The sequence below is a fragment of the Mustela nigripes genome, chromosome X (assembly GCF_022355385.1).
Source record: "Mustela nigripes isolate SB6536 chromosome X, MUSNIG.SB6536, whole genome shotgun sequence".
Lineage (NCBI taxonomy): Eukaryota > Metazoa > Chordata > Mammalia > Carnivora > Mustelidae > Mustela > Mustela nigripes.
In genome coordinates this window covers 490,632-500,386 of record NC_081575.1, presented here as the reverse complement: position 1 = coordinate 500,386, position 9,755 = coordinate 490,632, and positions in this window count along the sequence as shown.

The following is a 9,755-nucleotide window of genomic DNA, read 5'->3' as shown; positions in this document are numbered from 1 at the left end:
CCAACTTTTGTATCATCATGGATGGAACTGGAAGAGATTATGCAGAGTGAAATAAGTCAAGCAGAGTGAGTCAATTATCATAGGGTTTCACTTACTTGTGGAGCATAAGGAATATCATGGAGGACAAGGGGAGATAGAGAGGAGAAGTGAGTTGGGGGAAATCGGAGGAAGAGACAAATCATGAGAGACTGTGGACTCTGAGGAACAATCTGAGGGCTTGGAGGGGCAGGGGGTAGGAGATTAGGTGAGCCTGGTGGTGGGATTAAGGAGGGCACATATTACATGGATCACTGGGTGTTACAGGTAAACAATAAATCTTGGAACACTGCATCAAAACTGATCTACTGTATGGTGACTAACTAAACAAAATTTTAAAAATTAGGTAATTAATTTAATTGTACTCAACATTCAAACTCTGTTTTTAATAGCTCAAATTCTGGAATTTAGGGGGTCATCCATTCAGGTATTTGAGCAGAGTTTATTTAAACATAGAGTTTGGTGCTCTCCTTCTCTGATTCCTTTACAGGATTTTCTCTTCACTTTTTGGTGGCTGTGGTTGCACCAAACCTATCCTCTGGTTTTTCAGGCCAGAAAAACTGAGCATTCTTTTGGGGTTTCAGCTGCCCAATATAGTGCAGGTTGTGGCATGCCCTCAGGCTAGATGTCATGAAAATAGGAAACTTACCCAGTACAGTTCCTTCCTTCTAAGTGTCAACTCAACTCCAGAGTCTACTTCTACAGTAGCTTCAGGTAGATATTTTTTGTAATTAATCCAGAGTTTTTAATTGTCACCTGTGAAAGGAAGGGGCTGATCCAATAGGAGTTTACTAGTTTACTTAGCCATTACCAGAAGCAGAACACAGTGCTCAGTATTATTTAACAAAATAAAAATATAGCATGCTTTGTATATAAGTAAGCTTTTTCTATAAATGGGATATTGTAACAGATACAATGACTATTCAAATTTTAAAATTTATTAAACTTTAGAACAAAGGATAATTATATGGTTTCACTTATTTGTGGAGCATAACAAATAGCATGGAGGACATGGGGAGTTAGAGAGGAGAAGGGAGTTGGGGGAAATTGGAAGGGGAGGTGAACCATGAGAGACTATGGACTCTGAAAAACAATCTGAGGGTTTTGAAGGGGCAGGGGGTGGGAGATTGGGGTGCCAGGTGGTGGGTATTATAGAGGGCACGGATTGCATGGAGCACTGGGTGTAATGCAAAAATAATGAATACTGTTATGCTGAAAATAAATAAAAAATAAATTTTAAAAAAAAGCTTAGTCTAACCCTTTCCTCCAAGTCTGAATATAGCTAAGACTTTTATGGACTTGTTTTTATAGTTTGAGAGAGCTAAATAGTGTTTATTTTAGCTAACATTATAGACCTTCTGTGTGTCAGGCACAGTGTTAATGCTGTGTTATATAATCCTGATAACTACATAAGATTGTTGTTGTTATTCTCAGTTTTCAGATGAGGAAACTGAGGATCAAAGAGAACAAATAACTTCTTTAAGTCACACATTTGAACTGGGATTGTAACAGTGATCTATCTGACTACAGTGCCCATCATCTTTCACTTATACCACAGTACTGAAATCCATCAAATGCATTTTCCATTCAATCACTGAGCTCTCTTTATTTGCAAGATATTTGTCAAGTCATAATAGGAATAGCTTCATTAACCCTTCCTAGCTTATTTTATCAAAAAAGTATCAGCTTTATTTGCTGTCCTGTACTTCCAGGACTTTCTTACATCATATCAAAGAAGAAAAAAAATTTAAATTGCACAATAATATAATAATGTCATCTTGTGCAAAAATCCAGAAATCATTTTATTCTAATCAGAAAAGCATCACAAATCCATTTTACTAATCTATAATAAACTTTTTCTGCTGCTTTCTGCTATTGTAATGCCTTAGAAAACAACATCATCTAATAAAGTGGATACCATATCCCATGTGACCATGGACAAATCACAATCCCTTATTGTTTTATGTTTATTATCTATAAAGTAAGATAATAATTGATAGCTGTGTAATACTTACCTCATAGGATAATCAGATTTCAAAACCACTCTGCTGCTTATAAACTGTGTGGCAGGTTTAATCTCTGTTTCACTTGCCTTACATGTAAAAGGAGGCTAAATGACTTTCCCTTCTAGATTGATGAAAGGAATAAGGATTAAGTAAAATAGCTTTGTGTAAATGCGAGTAACATACCATTGAGGTTTTCTAGAAGTGACAATGTCAAGACCCTGGTAAATATGCTTCCTAACCCCATTTCCCTATCATGTCTCCTTGAAGCCTGGGATAATGGACTGTTATATGCATGCTTTGATTTTATTCTTAAAATAGCTCTGTGAGATAAGGTAAACAGATATTATGCACATTTTACATAAGAGAAAACTAAGAACATTGGCAGTAATTGTGTCATGTACTATCTAACAGTAATGAATACTATCTGATGTCCAAAAAGGATACCATTAAATATTTATTTCTCTTTAAAAGAATACCTTTGGCAGTATCTATTAAAGCAGAGCATACACATACCTTATGACCCAGAAATTCCATCCTTAAGTTTATATTATAAATGACTATATATGTTCACCAAAAGACAAGTAATAGTATGTCCCTAGCAGCACTATTTATTTTTTCCAGTTTGATTGACATATAATTGACCTAAAACATTGTATTAGATTAAGTTGTACTACATAATGCTTTTGTATATGTATATATTGTGAAATGATTACCACAGTAAGTTTAGTTAATATCCATCACCACAGTTATAATTTTTTATTTTTTATCATGACAACTTTTACAATCTACTCTTATCAACTTTCATATATGCAATGTAGTATTATTAACTATATTCACAATGCTGTACATTATATCCCCAGAACTTACTTATTTTATAACTGGAAGTTTGTGCCTCTTGACCATCACCTATTTCTTACATGCCCCCATCCCCACCTCTGGGAACCACCAATCTGTTCTGTTTTAATGAGTTCAGGTTTGGGGGTTTTTTTAGTTTGTTTGTTTGTTTAGATCCCACATATAAGTGGAATCATACAGTACTGTCTTTCTCTGTCTGACTTATTTCACTTACCATAGTGCCCTCAAGGTCCATCCATGTTGCCACAAATTGCAAGCTTTTCTTTCTTTTTATGGCTGAATAGTGTTCCATTTTCTTTATCCATTCATCCATTGATGGATAAATAGGTTTTTATGTCTTGGCTCATCATAAATAATGTGGCAGTGAATACATGTATCTCTGAGATAGTGATTTCATTTCCTTCAGACATAGGGTCAGAAGTGGAATTTCTGGATCATATGGTAGTTTTAGTTTTTAAGAATATTATTTTGAGAGGCACCTGGGTGGCTCAATGGGTTAAGCCTCTGCCTTCGGCTCAGGTCATGATCTCAGGGTCCTGGGATTGAGCCCCACATCAGGTTCCCTGCTCAGTAGGGAGCCTGCTTCCCCCACTCTCTCTGCCTGCCTTTCTGCCTACTTATGATCTCTCTCTCTCTCTCTGTCAAATAAATAAATAAATAAAATCTTAAAAAATAAAGAATTTTATTTTGAGGGAAGGAGAGAGAGAGAAAGAGATAACATGCATGCACTTACAAGTGGCAGGGACAAGAAGCAGGGCAAGAGAGAAAGAGAATCGCAAGCAGGCTCCATGATCAACATAGAGCCTCTCACTGGGCTCAGTCTCATGACTCTGAGTCATGGCCTGAGTCAAAATCAAGAGTTGGTGGCTTAACTGACTGAGCCACCCAGGCACCCTGGTAGTTTTATTTTTTTAATTTTTTTGAGGAACTTTCATACTGCTTTTCATAATAGCTGGGCAAATTTACATTCCCACCAATAGTGAACAAGGATTCCCTTTTCTTCATATCTTCATAACACTTGTTATCTCTCATCTTTTTTTTTTTTAAGATTTTTATTTATTTGACAGACAGAGATCACAAGTAGGCAGAGAGAGGGAGAGGGAAGCAGGCTCCCCGCAGAGCAGAGAGCCTGATGCGGGGCTTGATCCCAGGACCCTGGGATCATGACCTGAGCCGAAGGCAGAGGCTTTAACCCACTGAGCCACCCAGGTGCCCCTGTTATCTCTCATCTTGTTGATGACAGCTATTCTAGCAGGTGTGAGGTGATATTTCATTGTGGTTTTAATTTGCATTTCCCTGATGTTTAGTGATGCTAAGTACCTATTCATGTTGGCTATTTATATGTCTTCTTTGGAAAAATGTTTATTCAGTTCCTCTGCCCATTTTTTGTCAGACTCTTTGTGTTTTTTGCTATTGAGTTGTATAAGTTCTGTATATATTTCAAATATTACCTCCGTATCAGTTATATGACCTTTTTTTATTTAGATTCAATTAGCTAACATATAGTACATCACTGGTTTCAGATATAGAGTTCAATAATTCATCAGTTGCATATAACACCCAGTGTTCATCACATCCCGTGCCCTCCTTAATGCCCATCACCAAATTACCCCATCTCCCCCACATCCCCTCAAACAACACTGTTTGTTTCCTGGAATTAAGAGTCTCTCATGGTTTTTCTCCCTCTCTGATTTCTTTACATTATGTTTTTTCTTCCCCTCCCCTATGATCCTCTGCACTGTTTCTTATAGTACACATATGAGTGTAACCATATGATGATTGTCCTTCTCTAACTGACTCATTTCACTCAGCATAATATGCTCCAGTTCCAACCATGTTGATGGCCCCTCCACCAGAAGACAGACTGGAAGGAAAGGTGAATGATAAGCTTATTTCCAATAGGGCTGTAAAACTCCAGCACCAGGAGAAAATAATATAGGGAGCTCCAGGTGTTCCCTCACGACTTGCTTACACTTCAAGATAAATTTTTTTGTTTCTTTTTTAGTTTCTTATTCTTTCTTTTTTTTTAACCTGCTCCCATTTCAAGTAGATTAGTATTTCCCAACCTATGTTTTGAAGTTTCTTAACTTTTATTCTTTTTCACATGTATGTTTTATAGATTTATGTCCCATACTAACCCATTTTCTACTCAATTCAGTTTTATCTTGATATATACATAAGTTCTGATTTCTTTGCAATTTTGGGATTTGTGTCTTCTAACACAGAGACCAAAAATCAAGCAGGAACAGACAGATTATCCTGCTGTGTCCACCCTGAGAGATTATACTTTCTCCTCCCACCCCTCTCCCTTTTTTCTCTCTTCTCTTTTTTCTTTCTTTTTTATTGTTTTGGATCATCTTGGCTTTGATGGCATATATGTGGTAGATTTCGACCACTTTAGATTTTTTTCTCCCATTCTTTAAGTTGCCTTTTCATTTTATTGGTTTTGTTATGCAGAAGCTTTTTAGTTTGATATAGTCCTGCTTGTTTTTTTCTTTTGTTGTCTTCCCTTTACTCGTCAAATTCAAAAAAGATCATTGTGAGGGTGTGTACCCGCTATGTTTTCTTCTAGAAGTTTTATAGTGTCAGACTTACATTCAAGTTTTTAATCAGTTACATACAAAGAAAACCCCATATGTTAATAAAAAATGAAAATAAAATAAAATTTTAAAAAGACATAAGGTGACAGAGTGGATAAAAACACAAGATCTATCTATATGCTGCCTACAGGAGACTCGTTTTACACCTAAGGACATGTACAGATTGAAAGTGAGGGCATGGAGAAATATTTATCGTGCAGGTGGATGTCAAAAGAATGCCAGAGTAACAAAACTTATATTGGACAAAATAGATTTTAAAACAAAGACTATGACAAGACACGAAGAAGGTCCCTATATAATAATAAAGGGGACAATGCAACATGAAGACATAATAATAGTAACTATACATGCACCCATTATGGGAGCACCTATATATATATAATACTTAATAACAAATATAAGGGAACTAATCAATAGTAATACAATAATAGGAAGGACACTTAACACCCCATGTATATTAATGGACAGATCATGCAATCTGAAAATCAACAAGAAAACAATGGCTTTGAATGAGCCACTGGAACAGATTAACATAAATATATCCAGAACATTCCATCCTAAAAGGGCAGAATACACATTCTTTTCAAGTACACATGGAACATTCTTCAGAATAGATCATGCATAAGGCCACAAAGCTAGTTTCCACAAATTCATAAATATCAAAGTCACATCATGCATCTTTTCTGGCCACAATGCTATGAAACTAGAAATCAACTACAAGAAAGATTCTGGAAAGTGCATAAATACATGTAGGTTAAATAACATGCTACTAAACAATAAATGGATCAACCAAGGAATCAAAGAAGAAATCCAAAAGTACATGGAAACAAATTAAAATGAAAACACAACACTCCAGAACCTTTGGGATGCAAGAGGAAAGTTTATAGCACTACAGGCCTACCCACAGAAGTAAGAAAAATCTCAATTAAACACTAAAGGAGATAGAAAAAAGACAAGATAAGTGCAAAACTAGCATAAGGAAGTAAATAATAAAGATTAGGGCAGAAATAAATGGTATAGAAACTAAAAAAATAATAGATCAATGAAACTGGGAGCTGGTTCTTTGAAAAGATCAACACAATTCATAAAACTCTAGGCACAGTCATCAAAAAGAAAAGAGAAAGGACTCAAGTAACTTCAATTACAAATGAAAGAGGAGAAATAGCAACATCACAGAAATACAAATAATTGTAAGAGAACATTATGAAAAACTTTATACCAATAAATTGGACAACCTAGAAAAAATTGGATAAATTCCTAGAAACAAATAGCCTACCAAAGCTGACGTAGGAAGAAGTAGAAAATTTGAATAGACTGATTACCAGCAAGGATATTGAATCAGTAATCAAAAAAACTCCCAATGAACAAAAGTTGAGGACCAGACAGTTTCACAGGCAAATTCTACCAAACATTTAAAGAAGAGTTAATACCTATTCTAGTTGAACTATTCCCAAAAAATAGACCAAGTAAAACTTCCAAATTTCATTCTATGAGGCCAGCATTCCTGTGATACCAAAACCAGATAAAGACACTACTAAAAAACAGAACTACAGGTGAATATCCCTGCTGAACATAGATGCAAAAATCCTCGACAAAATACTAGCAAACATAATCCAGCAATACATTCAAAAAATCGCTCACCACAGTCAAGTGGGATTTAGTCCTGAGATGCAAGGGTGGTTCCATATTCACAAATCAAAGTGATACATCATATCAATGAAAAAAAGGATTAAAACCATATGATCATTTCAATAGACACAGGAAAAGCATTTGACAAATTACAATATCCATTCATGATAAAACCCTCAACAAAATGGATTTAGAGGGAATATTACCTCAACATAATAAAGGTCACATATGAAAAACACACAATGAACATCATACTCAATGGGGAAAAACAAAGCTTTTCTCTTAAGGTCAGGAACAAGAAAGGGATGCCTACTCTCACCACTTTTAGTCAGCATAATACTGGAAGTCCTAGCCACAGCAATTAAACAACAAAAGGAAGTTAAAGGCATCCAAATTGGTAAGGAAAAAGCTGAACTTTCACTCTTTGCAGATGACAGAATACTCCATATTAGAAAACCCAAAAGACTCCACCAAAAAAAAAAAAAAAAAAAAAAACCTGCTAGTACTGATAAAGGAATTCAGTAAACTCACTGGATACAAAATGAATGTACAGAAATCTGTTGCATTCCTATACACTAGTAATGGAGCAGCAGAAAGAGAAATTAAGAGAACAATCCCATTTACAAGTGCACCAAAAATAATAAGATACCTAGTAATAAACTTAGTCAAGAGGTGAAAGACCTGTATTCTGAAAACTATAAAGCATTGAGAAATTGAGGACAGCATAAAGAAATGGAAAGACATTCCATGTTCATGGATTAGAACAGTTACTGTTAAAATGAATATACTACCCAAAGCAATCTGCACATTTAATACAATCCCTTTCAAAATACTAACAGCATTTCTCACAGAGCTAGTACAAACCAATCCCAAAATTTGTATAGAACTACAAAAGACCCCCCAAAATACAGCATTTTAAAGGAAAAGAAAAGCTAGAGGCATCACAATTCCAGACTTAAGTTATATTACAAAGTTCTAGTGATCAAAACAGTATGGTACTGGCACACAATAGACACTAGATCATACTAGTGATCACTACAACATAATAGAAAACCATGAGATAAACCCTAAATTATATAGTCACTTAATCTTTGACAAGACAGAAAAGAATACCCAATGGGAAGAAGACAATCTCTTCAACAAATCGTGCTGGGAAAACTGGACAGCAAAATGCAAGATGCAAAAAAAAAAAAAAGAAAAGAAAAGAAAGAAAAAGAAAAAGAAAGAAAGAAAGAAAAAGAAACTCAGCCACTTTCTTTCACTGTACACAAAAATAAATTCAAAATGGATTAAAGACTTAAATGTGAGACCTGAAACCATAAAATCCTAGAAGAGAGCACAGGCAGTAATGTCTATGACACTGGCCATAGCAAAATCTTTCTAGGTATGTCTCCTGAAGCAAGGCAATTAAAAGCAAAAATAAACTATTGGGAATACATCAAAATAAAAAGCTTCTGCACGTCAAAGGAAACAATCAATAAAACTAAAGGCAACCTACAAAATGGGAGAAGATATTGCAAATGACATATGCAGTAAGGTTTAGTATCCAAAATATATAAAGAACTTATATAAATCAACACCCAAAAAAACAAATAATCCAATTTTTAAATGGACAGGAGAAATGCGCAAACATTTTTCCAAAGACATACAGATGGCCAACAGACACATAAAAAGATGCTCAACATCACTCATCATCAGAGAAATGCAAATCAAAACTACAGTGAAGTATCACACCTCACACAAGTCAGAATGGCTAAAATCAAAAACACTGGAAACAAGTGTTAGTGAGGATTTGGAGAAAAAAGATTGCTCTTGCACCATTGGTGGGAATGCAAACTGCTACAGCCACTGTGGAAAAAATAGAAATACCCTACAATTCAGCAGCTATATTACTAGGTATTTACTCCCACCCCCCAAAAAAACTAATAATTCAGAGGGATGCTTACATCCCAGTGTTTATTGCAACATTATTCACAATAGCCAAATTATGGAAGCAACCCAAGTATCCATTGATAGATGAATGGATAAAGAAGATGTGGTATACACACACACACACACACACACACACACACACACACACACACAAAATGGAAATATGATTCAGCCACAAAAAGAATGAAATCTTGCCTTTTACAACAATGTGGACAGAACTAGAGAATATAATGCTAAGCAAAGTCAGTCAGTCAGAGAAAGGCAAATACCATATGATTTCACTCATATGTGGAATTTAAGAAACAAAGCAAACAAGCAAAGGAAAGAGAGACAAACCAAGAAAAAAAGACTCAACTATAGAGGACAAACTGTTGGTTACTAGAGTGGATGTCAGTGGCAGGATTAATGAAGTAGGGGATGGGGATTAAGGAGTGCACTTGTCAAGATGAGCACTGGATAATGTATGGAATTGTTGAATCACTGTATTGTACACCTGAAACTAATATAACACTGTATGTTAACTATATTAGAATTAGAAAATAAATGAATGAATGACACTCCCAATAAACAACGTCCAGGACCAGACAGCTTCACTGGTTAATTCTACCAAACTTTCAAAGAAGATTTTCATATTTATCCTCAAACTCCTCTAAGAAATTGAAGAAGGAATGTTCCCAAACTCATTTTATGAGGCCAA